The sequence below is a fragment of the Lupinus angustifolius genome, chromosome LG13 (assembly GCF_001865875.1).
Source record: "Lupinus angustifolius cultivar Tanjil chromosome LG13, LupAngTanjil_v1.0, whole genome shotgun sequence".
Lineage (NCBI taxonomy): Eukaryota > Viridiplantae > Streptophyta > Magnoliopsida > Fabales > Fabaceae > Lupinus > Lupinus angustifolius.
In genome coordinates this window covers 11,520,737-11,542,674 of record NC_032021.1, presented here as the reverse complement: position 1 = coordinate 11,542,674, position 21,938 = coordinate 11,520,737, and positions in this window count along the sequence as shown.

Below are 21,938 nucleotides of genomic sequence, written 5' to 3'. Positions count from 1 at the left end.
TCACCTAAATAGGTTATTGGGTGTCCTTCCTGTATTAACATAGCTCCAATTCCCACATTAGATGCATCACATTCTATTTCGAATGATTTTGTAAAATTTGGCAAAACAAGAATGGGTGCAATAGTTAATTTTTCTAGGTTTCCTCTTGTTTCTCACCCCATTTAAAGCCAACGTTGTTTTTAACAACCTCGTTAAGAGGTGCTTCTAAGGTACTAAATTCCTTAACAAAGCATCAGTAAAAGCTAGCCAAACCATGGAAGCTTCTTTCATCAGTTACAATTTTAGCGGTGAGCCAATCTTGAATGGCCTTAATCTTTTCCTTATCAACATGGACCCCTTGGGCATTAATCAGAAAGCCCAAGAATATGACATGATCCATACAGAAAGAGCACTTTTCAACATTAGCATATAGTTTTTCCTTTCTTAACACAAATATAACACTTTTAAGATGTTCATAGTGTTCAGTTATATTCCTATTGTATATTAATATGTCATCAAAGTATACCACAACAAACTTTCCCAAAACCTCTTTTAAAACATGGTTCATTAAACTCATAAATGTGCTAGGTACATTAGTTAATGGAAATGCCATAACTAACCACTCATACAACCCAAATTTGGTTTTAAAAGCAGTTTTCCATTCGTCCCCCTCACTTATGCAAATCTGGTGGTACCTACTTTTTAAATCAATTTTACTAAATTTATAGGTACCATACAGTTCATCAAGTAAATCATATAGTCTAGGGATAGGATGGTGATACTTTACCGTGATATTGTTGATTGCCCTACAATTAGTACACATTCTCCAGGATCCATCCTTTTTTGGCACAAAGATGATAAGAACAACACAAGGACTAATGCTTTCCTGAACCCATCCCTTTTGCATCAACTCCGCCACTTGTTTTTTAATCTCTTAAGTGTCATGAGGGTTTCTCCGATAGGGAGGCCTATTGGGCAGAGATGCTCTGGGAACGAGATCAATATGATGCTCAATTCCTCTTAAGGGTGGGAGGCCACATGGGACCTCTTGAGGAAATACATCCTTAAATTCCTGCATGAAACTTTTAATAGAATCAAGCAAAACAATATCATGGTTATTACTTAAACAGTAATGATGACTAATGAGTAGGTAAAGGGGTTGCCTAGAGATTAAAACACCATTTACTTCCCCTTTGGAAGCCATCAAACGTTTTCTTTTTTCATGCTTTTTATTTTTTTCATTTTCATTCTTTTTTTTGTAGATTGTTTCTTTCTTTTTCTTTTTGTTCTTTTTTTCTCTCGATCCATCCTTTGTTTTAATTTTTTTTATCTTCAGCAACTTGTCTTGGGGACAAGGGTGATAATACAATTTTTTTGTTATAATAAAAGTATATTTGTTGGAGAAGTCATCATGGGTGGCTTTTCGATCATACTACCAAGGCATGCCAAGCAACATATGGCTGGCATCCATTACAACTACGTCACAAAGTACAAAGTCTTTATATTTCCCTATAGAGAAGGGAACCTCCACTCGCTGGTTCACCACCATTTCTCCAACCTCACTTAGCCATTGTAGTCGGTAAGGAGTTAGGTGGACACTCATCACAAGGTTGAGTATAGAAACCAACCTAGTGCTCACCACATTAGCGCAACTGCCGCCATCAATAATTAGGGAACAGGCATTCCCTACTACCAAACATGTAGTATGGAAGATGTTATCTCGCTGACTTTCCTCATCCTCCCTAACTTGGCTCCCTAAGAGCCTTCGCACCATGAGGAGATCTCCTTCTGGAACATAAACATACTCTTCACTTTCCTCTGAACTCAAAGCCTTTGATTGAGACTTCATCTCTTCATTCTTCACCACCATGGTGCTCCTGGTTGGGCATTGTGAAGCTATATGGTCATGCCCAAGACATTTGAAACACTTGACCTCCCTACTACGAGTGGTGTTTTCCATGGGCTTCTTCCCTTGGGAAGAGCTCACGACCTCCTTTGAAATTGGCCCCTCCTTCTTGGACTTGTCCTTCCACCCTGAAGATTGGAATTTTGTGGTGGAGGAGTATTTGGACTTCCTCCTTTGCAGTTTTTATTCTACCTTCATGGCTTGTTGGATCAGGTCTTCTAACTCCACATATGGTTGTAACTACTACATCCTGAATCTCTTGGTTGAGTCCATGAAGAAACCGTGCCATAGTGGCTTCAGAGTCCTCATGAAAATTGGATCTCATAAGAGCCAACTCCATTTCTTTGTAGTACTCATCCACTGATTTGTTTCCTTGGGTAAACCTTTGAAGTTTGTTATGGATATCCCTTTAATAGGATGTCGGAACAAACCTTTTTCGCATCACAATTTTCATCCCATCCAAAGAATCCACTTGTTCAGCACCACACCTCATTCTTTCCTTCTGAAACTGGTCCCACCATACTATGACATACTCCTTTAATTCCAAGGCTGCCACTTTGACCTTTTTCTCCTCGGTATAGCTATGGCAATAAAAAACTTGTTCCATTTTCAACTCCCACTCTAGATGGGCTTCAAGATTATTCATCCCCATAAAGATAGGGACTTTAATCTTGATCCTATCCATTCGGTCATCCATCCTCCTCTCCCTATTTCCACCATCATCATGCGTCATTTCCCTCTGCCTTTTTTCCTTTCTGGTTTAGAATCACTTGAACCACTATTGTGTTGCCTTCGATTTTGTTGAATCCGCATCTCCTCCATTTGTTGTTGGAGGTTTATGAATTGCTCATTGATTTCATGAAGTGTTTGTGAATAGGTTGTGGTCTTGGGGGACTCAGTTGCATCTCTTGTAGGACTAGACCTTTCTCACTCTTCTGTCAATGGGTTTAGTGTGTATCGCTCCCTTACTTTCTCTCAATTTCTCCTTGGGTTCTTGATAAAATTCAGTTAACCAAGAGTTGTTTCCAGTATGGTGAACCCCTAAACTTATCAAACAAAATGTATTTGACTAGGTTTATTTTTGAGACAAGGACAACGTAGATTCTTTTGTATTTTTGGTTTTGTTGGGTAAAAGAATTTCATTTTGGGTGTTTTTTTTTTTTCGGTTCTATTGGAACACAACAAAAGTAGGAATTTTTTTGTGTTTTTTTACTTGAGACAAAAAATAAAATTTTGACTTATACAAGACTAGCTCTAAATACCACTTATAGAATCTAATTTGGAGAGGATTCTGAATTGTTGTGATCGTACTTGGATGTAAGTCTTCTAGGAATGAATTTTACACTTTTATACGTTGAACTTGTTTTTGGCTTTTGTGATTGTATTTTGGTCGTGGGTAATATATGTGGTTTAGTGTGGGACTGTGGTGTTTTGGTGTACTAGTTCCGGCCGTGAGGTTTTGTGGAATATGGTAGTGGATGTTTGGGTATTTTGGCTGAAAATGGGATGATGTTTGTGTTGATAAAAGTACATGGATAAGGTTGAAGGGTGATGGCGCCACAAGCTAGATTGTTTGATAAGCCTAAGGAGTTTCGCCACAAGGAAAGGAACATTGATAAGAAATGATTTTGGTTCAACCAAAAAACTAAGAGAAACTCAACTAGGAATGGATAATTTCCAAGTAAATTATGAAGTGTTTATTTCCATATCCAAAACAAGTACAAATGGGAAAGGGCCTACAGCTAAGCCTCATTTCCCACGTGAAAAAGAGAGAATAAATTACATTGATGACTTTCCTATTTTAATTCCCCTATGTATTCTTTGTGTTTAAGGAAGAATTTGAAATCTTGGATGAATCTGCCTTGGCTCCCACGTCCACATTCAGGTTCATAGGCTGAGTACACTCTCTTAGTACAATTAAGGAATAAATTCATTGCCTTGTATGATTTCCAAAAAATTCGATTCACCTAGCATGTCTTTTATTAAGCTTACCTTGTCCTTTTAGGTATTTTTGTGACTCATGGTCACTATGTATCACAAATTCCTTGGGCGAGAGGTAATGTTGCCAAGTCTATAGTGCTCTTACCAAGGCATACAACTTCTTATCATAGGTGGAATAATTAAACATTGGGCCACCTAGTTTCTCACCTAAATAGGTTATTGGGTGTCCTTCCTGTATTAACATAGCTCCAATTCCCACATTAGATGCATCACATTCTATTTCGAATGATTTTGTAAAATTTGGCAAAACAAGAATGGGTGCAATAGTTAATTTTTCTAGGTTTCCTCTTGTTTCTCACCCCATTTAAAGCCAACGTTGTTTTTAACAACCTCGTTAAGAGGTGCTTCTAAGGTACTAAATTCCTTAACAAAGCATCAGTAAAAGCTAGCCAAACCATGGAAGCTTCTTTCATCAGTTACAATTTTAGCGGTGAGCCAATCTTGAATGGCCTTAATCTTTTCCTTATCAACATGGACCCCTTGGGCATTAATCAGAAAGCCCAAGAATATGACATGATCCATACAGAAAGAGCACTTTTCAACATTAGCATATAGTTTTTCCTTTCTTAACACAAATATAACACTTTTAAGATGTTCATAGTGTTCAGTTATATTCCTATTGTATATTAATATGTCATCAAAGTATACCACAACAAACTTTCCCAAAACCTCTTTTAAAACATGGTTCATTAAACTCATAAATGTGCTAGGTACATTAGTTAATGGAAATGCCATAACTAACCACTCATACAACCCAAATTTGGTTTTAAAAGCAGTTTTCCATTCGTCCCCCTCACTTATGCAAATCTGGTGGTACCTACTTTTTAAATCAATTTTACTAAATTTATAGGTACCATACAGTTCATCAAGTAAATCATATAGTCTAGGGATAGGATGGTGATACTTTACCGTGATATTGTTGATTGCCCTACAATTAGTACACATTCTCCAGGATCCATCCTTTTTTGGCACAAAGATGATAAGAACAACACAAGGACTAATGCTTTCCTGAACCCATCCCTTTTGCATCAACTCCGCCACTTGTTTTTTAATCTCTTAAGTGTCATGAGGGTTTCTCCGATAGGGAGGCCTATTGGGCAGAGATGCTCTGGGAACGAGATCAATATGATGCTCAATTCCTCTTAAGGGTGGGAGGCCACATGGGACCTCTTGAGGAAATACATCCTTAAATTCCTGCATGAAACTTTTAATAGAATCAAGCAAAACAATATCATGGTTATTACTTAAACAGTAATGATGACTAATGAGTAGGTAAAGGGGTTGCCTAGAGATTAAAACACCATTTACTTCCCCTTTGGAAGCCATCAAACGTTTTCTTTTTTCATGCTTTTTATTTTTTTCATTTTCATTCTTTTTTTTGTAGATTGTTTCTTTCTTTTTCTTTTTGTTCTTTTTTTCTCTCGATCCATCCTTTGTTTTAATTTTTTTTATCTTCAGCAACTTGTCTTGGGGACAAGGGTGATAATACAATTTTTTTGTTATAATAAAAGTATATTTGTTGGAGAAGTCATCATGGGTGGCTTTTCGATCATACTACCAAGGCATGCCAAGCAACATATGGCTGGCATCCATTACAACTACGTCACAAAGTACAAAGTCTTTATATTTCCCTATAGAGAAGGGAACCTCCACTCGCTGGTTCACCACCATTTCTCCAACCTCACTTAGCCATTGTAGTCGGTAAGGAGTTAGGTGGACACTCATCACAAGGTTGAGTATAGAAACCAACCTAGTGCTCACCACATTAGCGCAACTGCCGCCATCAATAATTAGGGAACAGGCATTCCCTACTACCAAACATGTAGTATGGAAGATGTTATCTCGCTGACTTTCCTCATCCTCCCTAACTTGGCTCCCTAAGAGCCTTCGCACCATGAGGAGATCTCCTTCTGGAACATAAACATACTCTTCACTTTCCTCTGAACTCAAAGCCTTTGATTGAGACTTCATCTCTTCATTCTTCACCACCATGGTGCTCCTGGTTGGGCATTGTGAAGCTATATGGTCATGCCCAAGACATTTGAAACACTTGACCTCCCTACTACGAGTGGTGTTTTCCATGGGCTTCTTCCCTTGGGAAGAGCTCACGACCTCCTTTGAAATTGGCCCCTCCTTCTTGGACTTGTCCTTCCACCCTGAAGATTGGAATTTTGTGGTGGAGGAGTATTTGGACTTCCTCCTTTGCAGTTTTTATTCTACCTTCATGGCTTGTTGGATCAGGTCTTCTAACTCCACATATGGTTGTAACTACTACATCCTGAATCTCTTGGTTGAGTCCATGAAGAAACCGTGCCATAGTGGCTTCAGAGTCCTCATGAAAATTGGATCTCATAAGAGCCAACTCCATTTCTTTGTAGTACTCATCCACTGATTTGTTTCCTTGGGTAAACCTTTGAAGTTTGTTATGGATATCCCTTTAATAGGATGTCGGAACAAACCTTTTTCGCATCACAATTTTCATCCCATCCAAAGAATCCACTTGTTCAGCACCACACCTCATTCTTTCCTTCTGAAACTGGTCCCACCATACTATGACATACTCCTTTAATTCCAAGGCTGCCACTTTGACCTTTTTCTCCTCGGTATAGCTATGGCAATAAAAAACTTGTTCCATTTTCAACTCCCACTCTAGATGGGCTTCAAGATTATTCATCCCCATAAAGATAGGGACTTTAATCTTGATCCTATCCATTCGGTCATCCATCCTCCTCTCCCTATTTCCACCATCATCATGCGTCATTTCCCTCTGCCTTTTTTCCTTTCTGGTTTAGAATCACTTGAACCACTATTGTGTTGCCTTCGATTTTGTTGAATCCGCATCTCCTCCATTTGTTGTTGGAGGTTTATGAATTGCTCATTGATTTCATGAAGTGTTTGTGAATAGGTTGTGGTCTTGGGGGACTCAGTTGCATCTCTTGTAGGACTAGACCTTTCTCACTCTTCTGTCAATGGGTTTAGTGTGTATCGCTCCCTTACTTTCTCTCAATTTCTCCTTGGGTTCTTGATAAAATTCAGTTAACCAAGAGTTGTTTCCAGTATGGTGAACCCCTAAACTTATCAAACAAAATGTATTTGACTAGGTTTATTTTTGAGACAAGGACAACGTAGATTCTTTTGTATTTTTGGTTTTGTTGGGTAAAAGAATTTCATTTTGGGTGTTTTTTTTTTTTCGGTTCTATTGGAACACAACAAAAGTAGGAATTTTTTTGTGTTTTTTTACTTGAGACAAAAAATAAAATTTTGACTTATACAAGACTAGCTCTAAATACCACTTATAGAATCTAATTTGGAGAGGATTCTGAATTGTTGTGATCGTACTTGGATGTAAGTCTTCTAGGAATGAATTTTACACTTTTATACGTTGAACTTGTTTTTGGCTTTTGTGATTGTATTTTGGTCGTGGGTAATATATGTGGTTTAGTGTGGGACTGTGGTGTTTTGGTGTACTAGTTCCGGCCGTGAGGTTTTGTGGAATATGGTAGTGGATGTTTGGGTATTTTGGCTGAAAATGGGATGATGTTTGTGTTGATAAAAGTACATGGATAAGGTTGAAGGGTGATGGCGCCACAAGCTAGATTGTTTGATAAGCCTAAGGAGTTTCGCCACAAGGAAAGGAACATTGATAAGAAATGATTTTGGTTCAACCAAAAAACTAAGAGAAACTCAACTAGGAATGGATAATTTCCAAGTAAATTATGAAGTGTTTATTTCCATATCCAAAACAAGTACAAATGGGAAAGGGCCTACAGCTAAGCCTCATTTCCCACGTGAAAAAGAGAGAATAAATTACATTGATGACTTTCCTATTTTAATTCCCCTATGTATTCTTTGTGTTTAAGGAAGAATTTGAAATCTTGGATGAATCTGCCTTGGCTCCCACGTCCACATTCAGGTTCATAGGCTGAGTACACTCTCTTAGTACAATTAAGGAATAAATTCATTGCCTTGTATGATTTCCAAACGTGTTGCTCTCATTAAGGAAAGGAGTTATGATTATGTATCCTCTTGATTTTCACGCCCAACACATGCCTTATTCAAATAAGGAAGGTGTTTATTCTTCCAATTTGAAATTGATCCATAAGGCAATGTTTTTGAATTTCACCCTCCTTGAATCTTCATGCCAATCCCATTAAGAAATGTATCATTGGGTATTCATTCTCTTCATCCTATTAAGGAATGGATTTGTCATGATCTTCTATTTGAAATCTGCATGCCTATTTGAATCAGCTTTTTTGAAGTCACACGCCTATGCCAAGTAAGGAAAGTTTCTATAGCCATTAGTGTCCCCAAATCAGATTGAATGTTGGCCAGCCCTGTTCTTCACGCCCTCCTTGATTATGAAATAAATTCTATGGCTTGATGAGCCATTTATAATTGCCTTATGGGGATCCACACGTGCTCTTTCAAAATAGGCAAGGATTCATTGTGTCTTCATGGCCTTTAAGGGTGGATTCACGGCTTGACCAACAAGGAAATCTTTCCCTTGGTTTGCACGCCCTCTCCAAAAAAGGAATGCATTCATGCCTCCTTTATTCACTTGCTTTCTACCTGGATTACATAAATTTTAATGCTACTTGTTACAACCATTACTTCGGCTACTTAAAACCTAAAAAGGAAAATAGTAATTGTTCTTCAAATAAGGAAAGTAAATTAACTCCTAGATTACATGTGGTAATGATGATCCCCACTTATTAATTAGAACTCCCACACGCCTCATGTGGTCCCTCCCTGGTCATGGCCAACTTGGATCACTTCTATGAAAATAATGCAATGTATGGGCTTGATCTCTTTGATAGGCTTTGTTGATTCAGCCACTTCTTCTACTAATTGGTTGAGAGCTTGATGTGTCTTCTTGGTTCTGGACTAGGTCACGGGCCTTCCTAGTTCACTTAGCTCTTCTTCATTGATGGGCCTTGGTGGATTCATATCACTATTGTATTGTTTTATTTCCCTTTTGAATGCATTTGTTGCTATTTTGTGAGAACTCACAAGCCAAATAGTAATTGTACATTTAATCCATAAATCAATAACTCAATTATATTCTTACCAAGAATATTTTAAAATTTACTTTTTCATTTTCATTGTTTATACCCTATTTTTATTGGGGATGGATCCACTTAATCCAAGAGTAAGTTTTTTAAACGTACTCCACATTCTAGCCATTAATTCTAGGGAAATCTAATGGTTTGAATTAGTGGGTAGATCTATACCATCAGATGTTCATAAAATTGATGGCTCGGACAATGAGTAAGTTTAAAAAAACTTACTCTTGGAGTACGTGGATTCGAACTCATTTGTATTTGTTGATTTATTTGTTTTCTTAGGATAGCGTGGCACCAATTTTCGTTTTGGAAGCAAAAGTAAATAAGCAACCGATTGATAATGGTGGGAAAAGATAGCTTCTTTGTGTGACTCTTAGGTGCCCATGTTTTTTTGTGTGTCTACTCTTCACAGTCCATGATGTGCATTTTGAATTTAAGACGAGTTGAGAAAAGAAAAGTTAAGAGGAGGAAAAAGATCTATTTTCTTTGTACCTTTACATTTTAATGATTGGTCTCACATACTTTTAAATTATTGACATTATATTTGATGGTTATATAGTAACTGTAGGTGGCTCACCTGGTTAGATTTTTCAGTAGCCTTATAGTTTCTTCTATTATCTTTGTCCTAGCACTGACAAGTTCTTCACTTGATATTTCAACGAGACAAGTCAAATGAGCATTTCTGGTGAGATAAATTTTATCACCATGATTGTGAAAGATGACGGCAAATGCTGCCCCGTAAATGTAAATTATTGATGACCAAGAATATGAAGATATTGATGAAGATAATTTTTTCTTGTGACATATTAGTCGCGTGAGACTAGACCAACTACGGATGATGATTTATATATAAGAGATGATCACGATGAAGAGTTTCGGGTAAATTAATATGTTCCTCCAAACAAGGATGACCTTACAAGCCAAAAACAATCAAAGAAAATAAAAAATTAGATGCAAGTAGTCTTTGTATAATTATAGCTTAATTTTGATTGTTTTTAATTCGTATAATTTTGTTTCTTTGTAATTTGTGTAATTTTTTTATTTGTAATTAGGTACTCTGTCAAAATATAATTGGCATGATATTCATTGTTTGTAGTTTGTATTACATTGATGTTGATAAAATAAACTTATGGAATGTATTAATGTGTTTGTGTTGTTTAGAGTGTATAAATGTATGTGTTGTTGAGAATGTTTGTTCTGCTAATAAATGTATATGCATGTATTAATTTATACAAATCAACAGCAAATTCTAGGGGCATGGATAAACACAATAGCACTTTTTATAGACAGCGCTTTTGCAAACTCTTAATACAACAGTTATGTGTGTGTTGCGCTATTGTATTAAGGTGTTGTTTGAGAATATTTATGAAGAATACAACAACGTTTTTCTGTTATGCGTTGTTATATATATGAACTACAACAACGCGATGATAACAGCTATTAATAAGACCTATAAAATGCGATGTTTATGTAAGATATATATGATAGCGCTTTGTGGACAATGCGTTGTTATATTTGTGCACTATATGACAACGCTTTTCTTATGATACACTATAGTATATATTCAATTCAGCGTTTGAGAAGCGCTGTTAATGATGAGAATATACTACTATGGTCAAACAGAAAGCACTATTATACATCTAAAACAAGCGTTGTTGAATGACAACTCTGGCATAATGTATTCTATCTTTATTCATTAGTGTTAATTATCATTGAATTAAATCCGTCTATTTCATGAAAAAATTTGGTGTAATATTGCTTTGAATTATGTCATGTGTTTGACACCACTAACATTTCATCTAGGTTGAGATGGACGGATTGAAATCACATGTCCATAATTCTTCTCTTTTGAAACTAAGCACTTTGGCATGTTCCTATTCTGTTATTGGGGCCATCTTTGAAAGCAAGGGATAAGTCACCATTGGCATGAACCCTATAGTTTTCTGGTTGAGACATACATTTTTCAACTACATCATTGGTTGAATAACCTGAAGTTTTAAATTTGACAATGGTTATATAGTCATGTTGTAGATGACGCAAACAAATGCAGACATATATGTGTTGTAGTTTAAGTGTGATGTAGTTACAACTACAAGATTTGATTCCAATAATTAAAACCTTAACTGTTCTTTTGGGTTTGTCAGCTGGTGGTTTTTTATCATTATATGTTAATAATTCAAACTTATCAATGATTATTATGTTTCATTTTATATGATTAAGTTATTACATAATACTACTAATATATATATTTAATAATAATAATATTATTATTATAGACAATATATGTGTTTTCAATCATGAAGTTAAAAGATAATGTCTCTTACATTCTTACTAGTTGACCTATACAACAATATGAGGGAATTGAGTTATTTCTAATGTTATTGAAATAATCGAATAATTAAGTGATAATAACCTAACCCAATTAGGTACAACTACTGATGAAAAGGAATAATTTGAATTAAAAGATTGCCAGGAAGAATCATACTTTAAACATATCTTTAAACTAAAAAAATCTTAAGGAGAATTCTCTTTGACGATGGAATTTTAAGCAATATATATGACTTCTGTAATTTCAACAAAATGATATGAATTTAAGAGTGTAAAATGTAAAATAAATACTTATTTCAGCACATAAGTTTTTGAGCTTACTACTATGATCACTCAAAAATTGAATAACCTATCTAAAATTATTTTAAATACTAATCAAATTAGGTACTTTTAAGTGTTTTAAAACATAATAAAAATAACTGATTTGATGATTTATTAATTATATATCATACCACCACTAAACACGACTAAAATTGGTGCACTTTTGATACATTTTATTTTACTGTTACCTTATCATGACATTTAAAATCGACTGACCACAAAACTACTTAAATTGAGACAAACTACAATTTGCCATAATCAATTATTTCTTCAACAAAAGACAAACAACTAAATAAAAGCACTTTAAGTACAGTGAAGATGTTAAAGAAAACCACGGTTTCAATCTTCCATAAAATCAAGTACTTGTATCTTTATCAGAAAATACTTGAGAAAATGCTAGAAATACTAAAAAAAATTGATCATAATTCCAACCAGAGGAACTACCAACAGAAAGAAAAAAGACAGACTCATCCTCTATATTGCAATGGACAAGCTTGGGTCCTTAATCATGCCCTTCAAATTAGAAACATTTTCAAAGATCACACAACCTTCAAAAGGATCCTCTGTTCTCCAATTCTTCTCATTCTAATAGCAGTAGTTGCCGATCAGGTTTGATTCCATCCTTTTCCTGAATCATTGCCTTTAATTCAGAAACTGTGTCAGACAAGTCAACGTAGAGAGTAATGAACTTTCTGCTCGGAAGAATCTTCACGAAAATCCGTGTTCCATGACGGTAAACCGAATTAAATGTAGAGGAATTCTGAATGTTTTAATCCGCCGAAGTCTTCTGATCTTCCAACTCCGCACTGTTAAAGAAGAGCGGATGGTGGTGGTGTATGGTAACAAAATTTTAGTCAATTATTTCTTTGATTTCCTCTATGGTGTCGGAGGAAGACACATCGACGGAGAGGAAGACACATCCACAGAGAGAAAGATGCCTTTTTTGTAATACTCTAGTTCTCACATGCGATCTCTCAGTTGCTAGCACTGTCTGTGGCGACTCAGTTGTATAGTGACTATTTAGCTTCATTGTAGCGACTCAGTTGTATAGTGACTATTTATCCTTGAGATCACGGGTTTGAGTCGTGGAAGGCTCCCATTGGAGGGGAATAAAATAATGCAGGGTGTATTTAAGCTTAAGAGTTAACACCCTCAGTATATTCATGGGTCTAGGAGGTCGCATGTCATAACTGAGGTGTTACAATATCTCTATCATATGTAAGGATTTTGTAATAGGATAATGTCCTTTTACTCATTATATTGAGTGAAGCATCATTATCTCGATATTTTAGGCACTTATCAGAAGTCAAGAGCTATTTAAATTTGAATGCAACTAGTAATAACAGGTTGATGCTTAATAAACATACCCAACAAGTCTTGGAAAGAGGTATTGCTCAGTGGAAGTGATGCTAACACAAAGGTATATTTGGGGGTTGGTCATTTTTGGAGTTTAAAGCTTCAGAAGAGGTGTTCGAGAATCTACAAAATTGTTTTGTGGGAGAGCTACTGAAGGAGGAGAAAGTCACGGTGGTCAATGACTTTTTGCCAATGGAATGACTTTTTTCCTTGCAGACTGTTCCTATGGGAGGGAATTTCATCCTTTTCAAAGGTGAAGGTGTTGAAAGAGTTTTCTTGCTTTATTGAGGTAGGTTCTTGATTTATTTATTTAATGACAGGTTGATTCTTTGATCGCCATCTCGACTTTGTTGGAATAAATTACAACGCCGGTAAAATGGTTTCAAGAATGTTCCTTTAATCAAAATGTATGGGGAGGATCGGATACGAATAGTGAAACCAAGATCAACTCGGAATATGGAGAACATTGAGGAGTCTGAATCGGGTGGAACACCGATTGGGGGAGCTTTGATTGACCAGAAGCCATTTCTGGTTGGGGGGGGGGGACTAATGTAGGGACGAGGCTAGTTTTAGCAGGTTTTCTACTACTCTGTAGTGTGACAGTAAAGCTAATAAAGTGGATAATTGAGTGCAGAGTGACGAAAATATGAATAATCTCCTTTTAGTGAAATATGGAATTGATATGCAGAAAGTAAGACATGATGAGAGAAGAAATAGTAAGAGGGCAACCAAGCTAAAGAAAAGCCTAGCTGTGAAGAAAAGGAAGAAAGGTGAAATGCAGCCTTTTCAAGAGGTGTAGAGCATGAGGGGGATTTGTTGGAGAAGGTTAACACGACTATGGTTGAGCCGTGTTTACCAAGGCAAAATGAGGAAGGAACTAGGCCTTTGCAACCACGGGTTTCTAAATTAAATAAATATGAGCCATATTTTTTTATTAAAAAAGGAGGGGAGACCATGTTGGGCCACAACTCATGAGCCAAGGATGGGGAATTGGCGCACCTAAGCCCTATTATAGAAGAAGATGAAAAAATATATATTATATTGTAAAGAAGGGGCTCGGGTTGGCCAAGGAGGAGTTTCTACTCAAATACATGATGGAAGTTTTTGTGGGGCTATTGATAATTCAAAAAAAATGTTTCTGAATTGGGGTCTTGCTCCAAAATGGAAAAAACAATCAAAGAAGACTCTTAGTAAAATCTATTTGGGAGGAAAACAGGGGGAAAGAGTTGATGTAGGAATGATGGAAAAAAATGCAACAAGGAAATCTGTTTCTTTACATCTTAATTCACATTGTTTATTCGTTGGTGAAGAAGGTGGGGTTGAAGAAAAATCATGTTATGAAAGGAAAATGCCAGGTTGCTAATTCCTCTTTAGACGTGAATTTTAATGTAGAAACTAGTAGCGACAAGGATTTGGACCAAGAGTTGGATTCTTCAATCAGTAATTCTATTATCGTGAATTACTAATTCACATGTGAGAAATGCTAATTTTTTATATCTCAAAGAGGGTATTTGGTCTCTAAAAAATTGGGAGTTAGGGAAGAAGATAGGTATCACTCATGTAGGATATGAAGCTAAAATTTTATCTAGACTAAATGAAATGGAAAAGTGGGACAAATTGGAGTTTTCCAAAATTGGGAATAGAGTGTTAGAAGGTATCCAATGATTTGTGCCTCAATTAATATAAGGGGTTTGGGGATTCGTATTAAAATAAAAAGTGTTAACAAGGTTATTAGGAGTTTTGAAGTGGAATTTATGGGTATCCAGGAAACCAAGATGGAGGTTTGCAAAGATAATCTTTGTTTTCATTTGTGGAGTAATCATGATTGTCATTGGGAGTTTAATCCTTTTGTGGGAAGATCTTGAGGAATTCTAAGCATATGAGATTCTTCAAAATTTGCAAAAATTAACACGTTTTGAGAATATGGGTATCCGACTGTCCAATGAGTTGTGCTGAAAGTTCAGTTTAATTGTTGTTTGGTTAATATTTATTCTTTATGTTTATTGGAGTTGAAGAAAAATTTGTGGGTTGATTTATCCTATCCTGAAAAGGATAGTAGGGAATGGGTTATGGTGCTTTCTGAGGGATTTAAATGCCATTAGAGTTGATTCTGAAAGAAAAGGTGGCTTAGATTTGTACATCCAAAAATAAATCCAGTTGTTTAATAAATGGATTGGGGAAATGGAGTTGATTGATCTTCCTCTCATTGGTTGTAGTTTCACTTGGTATCAACTGGGAGGTAGGGTTATGAGTAGACTTGGTCAATTCTTTTTCTTTAAGGAGAGGTTACGCTTTTGACTAGAATCGACTCAAACGGTCGTTGATAGGGATTGCTAGGACCATTGTCCGTTTGTTTTAATGTTATACCCTTATAATTGTGGTCATTTCCCTTTAAGGTAGAATAACTGTGAATTTTCTCATTTGGGTTTAATGAGGTTGTGATAAAAACTTGGCAAGAATTAGAGGTGTCTAGATGGCTAGCTTTCATTGTGAAGGAAAAACTAAAATTGCTAAAGTTGAAACTGAAGGATTGGAATAGAGATATTTTCGGCTGCTTGGATACAAAGTTGGGTAGATTTAGTTAAAAAATTCAAATTTTGGACTCGACTAGAACACTTATGAGCTACCAAAAGATCAATTATTATTAAGAAAGAACTATTAGGCTAAGTGGTGCTCTACTGCTAGGATGAAGGATAGAAGGAGGAGAAATCACATCTAAGGAGTTTGGATTGATTGTAATTGGGTTAAGATGAAAAGGAACTTGTGGAGGCATTGTCTAATCACTTTCAGCGGGTGTTCCGCAATACTCATAGGGGTTTACCTACCCTTGATGGGGTGGCGTTCATCTGCATATTAGATGCTCGGGTTTGGTCTCTTAGTCCAGTTTTTACAGAAGACAAAATAAAAGAGGCAGTGTGGAGTTATGCTAGTAACAAGAGTCCAAGACTAGATGATTTTAATTTTGGAGTTTTTTCAGGAGTTATGGGAGTCCATTAAGATGGATATTGTTTCTTTTATGTGGGAATTTCAGGTGAATTTTAAGCTTCCAAGAAGTTTGAACTCCTTTTCCATTGCTCTAATTTCGAAAAATTAATAATCCAACAAAGATTGAAGACTTCAGACCAATCTCCTTGGTGGGTTCATTGTACAAGATTCTGGCTAAAACACTAGTAGAGAGAGACTTAAAGGGGTGTTGACTTCTTTGATTTCTTTGTCTCAATCGCCTTTCATTCAAGGGATGAATATTTTAGATGCTATTGTTGTAGTAAATGAGTTGATTCACTCAACAAAAAGGGATAGAGAAAGGTGTGTTATGTTCAACGTGGATCTAGAAAAAGCTTATGATTCGACTAATTGAGGGTTTTTGGACTACATGATGTTTTGATTTGGATTCTCGGACAAGTGGAGGAAGTGGATCCATGTGTGTTTAGCTTCTACTTCTATGTTGGTCCTAGTGAATGGTTCGCTTTTGACTCAATTTTTAGTTTCAAAGGGTATCAGATAGGGTGATTTGATGGCACCTTTTTTGTTTCTCATGGTGGCAGAAGGCTTTATGGGTTTGGTTCGCATGGCGAGGATTTACTGACTTAGGGAAAATGGGTATTGAAGTTACTGACTTGTAGTTTGCGGATGATACAATAATGGATTTCAAACCCACTGTCTCTAATCTGTAGGGCGTGAAAATTGCTATTAGATGTTCCGAGTTAGTGGGTGGGATGAAGATAAATGCTCATAAAAGCTCCTTTATTGGTATTCGGATTGTTGGTAGTTTTGTATCGATGATGGCTTCTTTTTTTATCTTGTAAGATTGGAGTTATTCCTTTCCTTTATTTGGGATTTTCGGACGGAGCAAATCCGAGGAGCATAAATACTTGGAAGAGTGCTATTGATTCAGTGACCAATAGGCTTGCACCTTGGAAGCGCAAGCATATCTCATTCGGAGGTAGGGTCATTCTTTTGAACTTTGTTTTATCAAATTTTCTAATTTATATCCTTTCTCTCTATAAGGCTCCTAAGAAGATAATTCACAAACTTATCACTTTTCAAAGGAGTTTCTTATGGGGTAGTAAGAAATGTAGTAAAGGTATTCTTTGGATTAAATGGTCAGAGGTTTGTAAAACAAAGAATTATGGTGGGTTGGGTGTCAAGGATTTAGCAAAGTTTAATGATGCTCTGATGGGGAAATGAAAATGGAGAAGATCGACTAAGCCATATTTGCCTTGGGTTAAAGTGATTGAATCAAAATATGGATCAGGGATGACATTGATGGATTCATAATCAACTTCGAGGTGGTGGAGGGATCTAGGTAGCATTGGTGCTTTGAATAGAAACCAAAACGATTAGTGAGATTCTCATGTTTGGAAGGAAATTCGTGATGGTTCATTGATGTTATTTTGGCTAGACATTTGTTTTGGCAATCAGTAGATCAAGAATTTGTTTCTAAGATTATTTTTGTCACTAGGGGAAGAGGCATGCTCTAGTGGCTGATTATGTAGATTGGATGGATGATTCTTGGAAATGGCACATAATATGGAGAAGGCAGTTGCTATCATGGGAGGAAGAATCGGCGTATTGGTTATATGAGTTGATCTATCGACATTCTTCCAGAAGAGGTACTTTGGATAGATGGAGGTGAGGTTTAGATGCATTCGGGGTTTACTCGGTAAACTCAACTTACTTGGATCAATTGGATGCAGGTAGTGGGGTGAGGGATAATCTTCTCAATAAGTGTTGGATAAATTATGCCCACTTGAAGGTTTGTTGTTTTCTGTGGAAAGTTTTCAGGGGGAGATTGGCCACTAGGGAAGAGCTGCAGAGAAGACACATTGTGCGTGGAATTGATCTGAACTGTGTTTTCTACAAGAAATATGTTAAGTCAGTTGATCATTTATTCTTATGTTGTCCATTTGCCTCTTAATTGCGGAAAGGTTTTTACTCTTGGCTCCAGGTTCCTATCCTTCTCCCTAACTCTATTTATGATCTTTTAATGATGCATGATTCCTTTTATAAAGCATCAAAAGGTAGAAATTGTTGGAGAATGCTTTGGTTTGTAGTGTTGTGGTTGATTTAGCTTATGAGGAATGATATATATTTTTCCGCCAATGGATTTAGTTACATCCAAATTATAGATTTGATCCAGATTCGTCTGGGGACTTGGTTTTGCTCCATTAGTAGTATAAATTCAAATTCACATTGGTATATGGACCCTAGGACTTGTATCACTCCTATATATTTAGGTTATCACCCCTGTGTTTTTTTATTGAATCATTTTGCTTATAAAAATACATACATTGGTCAGAAAGTGAACCAAACCAAGTAGAAAAATTTTAAATTGAATTTATTATTTACCATATCTGATTTGATTTATGAGACAAATGAATTGAATGTGATCTTAAATCAATGAATTGAAGTTAAAACCAAATATAATTTCATTCCTTTGATTCATGAATTTTTCTAAATATATTAAACTTAACTGCAAATGCATCTTCAGTGGCATAAAACTGATTATACTATACACCTTCAGCAAGCCTATTACATTGCCCATCATCCCATTTCAAAATTGCTCAGAACAATTAAACAAACGAAAACAAAATAATGGAGGACGGAGGAGTAGTCCTCCATATTCCATCCCTTTCTCATACATTGGCATCCCTACATGCTATTTTATTCATTCATCTAAGCCAATTTAGTTTCAAGATTCAAATTAAGTATGTGACGGCACTTCTAGCCTTTATCAAGTTGGGAAAATATAAAAAAAAATATTGGAAAGATTAATAATGAAATGTAATATCTATGTATTGTTAGTATAAATATTTATACACAACTAGCAGATTGTTTTTTGATAAGCAAATTATAATAAAAGGAGCATAAGGGGTGCTAACTAAATACAAAAAATATCAAGGATTGATCTTTTAGTATAAGATATAGGATCATTATTACACCAATTAATAAACATCAAAAAAGTTAGACCTATTTTTGAATTAAACCAAGTTTAGGATCTTGTTTATATCAAATCCATAATATGCACAAAACTAGCAACCTTTTTAGAAAATATGATATCATTCCTCATAATCCATAAAGACAATATCACCTGGAACCACATCATTTTTCACATCTTATGCCCTTTAACATTCCTGTCAATCTCATCAAAGACTCCACAATAGTTGTAAGAAATACACTTGGAGCCAAACCTCTTTTTAGATAAAAGAAGCAAACTTGCAACTCATAAAGAGATGCTTAACAATTTCATTATGATTTTTAGAAATGACACACTTTTTTTCATCACTCATATAAATAACATTCCTTTTGAACAACTCAACCCTTACCAAAATCTATTCTATAATGATATTATCCATTGTTCATTTATATTACTTATATTTAAAAGTTAACTATAATTGATTAAATATAAATAATAAATCATACAGTGACAATATAACAAAATACTAACGTATAAACATTTGCCTAAAAAACTCGTCATGAGTATATACATTTTTCTCTTAATAATATATCATCATTCCGATCAGGGATTTCTAAGTTATTAATCAATACTAACTATTATAAATAACTTTTGTTGATCCTTGATTATGTGCGACTACGTGTCAAGTTGAATTTATGTTATTATGTTATTGTTGGGTAGGTAGGATGTTGTATTATTTCTACTGAGATAGCAATGCCATATGATTTGTCGGTTTTTTTTTCCATTGTAAATATTGCTTCGATCTTTAATAGAATAAATGTACTTATAAAAAAACAGGGTGGTACTTTTAATTTCTTAAGGAATAAAAAAAAATAAAACAACATGGGATTAGTCATCACGAAAAGTAAAAAAACAATTATTTAAAACAACATCGAATAAAAAAAGTTAAAACATAAAATTCATTCAAACCTTAAATAAAAACAACCAAAGATATTTTGATTAGCAAAAGAAGAGAGAGGAGAAAAGTGAGACGTTTACAAAACCCAATATCTCAACACAAATTTCATTGCATCAAAACTTCTGCTATAATTGATTCCTATTTTTCTATCTTCTTGCTCTACCTTCTTGCATTTCCTTCTTGCATTTCAATGGATTCCTCATTCAAAGCAAAGACTGGAACAAAGCCAACCACCACAAAAGACAAGAAAAGAAAGTTTGAGATCAAAAAAGTTGAGCACAACAACAAGCATGACGTATCCTTCTCCAAACGCAAACTAGGGCTTTTCAACAAAGTCACTGAACTTTCCATTCTATGCCATGCTGAAACTGCATTGATCATTTCCTCTCATCCGCCATATTCTCAACGAAGGTTCTCGGGTGCAGAGCTGTCGTGCCGTAAAAAGAAGCATCAAGAATTGGTTGAAACCATAAATCTTGAATATGAGGCTACTCATAACAGGTTGAAAGAAGAGAAGAAGAGTTTGGCTGAGAACCAAGAAGCACGTAAGGGTCGTTTGGATTATCCTCCTTGGTGGAATCAAGATATTGAAAAAATGGGTTTGGAGGATCTTGAGCATTTCACAGCTTCCTTGGAGACATTGAAGCTAAACCTTGTTGCTACATTAGAATCAAAGAAGCTAAATTCTCAAAGGCCAACATTTTCAAATTTGCCACTAGTAAATGGGTGTTTCAGTGGAGATCATCAAGTATGGAATTTGATGAATGGTTGCAGCAGCAATAGAAACCCAATGGTTCCAAATCTTGGGTTTGGTCATTATTAGGCATATCTTGTTAGCATCCAATTAGGGTTTTTAATCTTTTTTTCTTGTTACAAGGATAGTGATGAGGTTTATTGAACTCTGTTAAACTTAATTCACTCCCATGAATTCATTTCCTGCAGGATGGCAGATTCAATTGTTGCAGATTTCAAGTCAAGCCATCAAGACCAACTATGGAAGGATGAAGTTGCAGCCTTGGCTAGAAGCTTGGTCACCTCAACCAACTCAGTAAATCATGGCACTAATCTTCCCATCAAGACCAGAGACTTGATGATCCAACATGAATTCCATCCCCTCCCTATGACTCAATACATTAACATATCATTGGAACATCATGGAAGACCAAATTTTGATCATGAATTCAAGGACATGGACAAATGCTATTCCCTTTCTCCTTGGACCGAATGTGACCAACAATCAGGAATCCAGGGAGTGAAGAAAGTTGCTGAGCAATTGTATCTTAATTGTCAAGCAAATTGTGTTTATTCAATAGGGATGTTATTACTTTGTATTTTAAGTATAGTCTTTGTTGTAATTCTGTTTTTAGTTTGTTAGGAAGGTTGTTGAGATTCAACCTATATATGTTAGTTAATTTCATTCTCATTGTATCACTTTCAATTGCAATTTAATAAAAGGTTTAAGCTTCAAGCTTTTCTCTCCATTTTCTTCTTCTTCTCGTTTCTTGGCATACAAGTTAGATCAATGGGGCTTTGTTTTCTAAGATGGTATCAGAGCATCAATTGATGCTCTGTTGCGCATTCCCCTACTCTGATATTCTGTCATCCTTTCTCTATCTCTCTTGATTTCTTGTTCCTTTCTGATTCATCATGGCAAACTCTATTGCTTTAGTCAATCCCCACAATGATCCCTTGAGTCCCTACTATATGAGTCCAAATGAAAACCCTAGAATAGGATTGGTATCCCATCCATTAACAGGAACCAACTACCATTCATGGTCAAAAGCCATGATGATGGCTCTAAAGACCAAGAACAAGTTACAATTCATTGATGGATCTCTTCCAAAACCAAGCACAGCAGACCCTGCATTTGCAGCATGGGACAGATGCAATACCCTTGTGCTATCATGGATCAATCATTCGATAGACAAGACAATCTTGCAAAGCATTCTTTGGTTAGACACCTCTCTGGAAGTATGGGAGGATCTAAAGGAGAGATACTACCAGGGTGATGAATTTAGAATATGTGATTTGCAAGAACGAATTTATAGTGCAAGACAGGGAAATTTATCCATAGATGCCTATTACACCCACCTGAAAGGTTTATGGCAA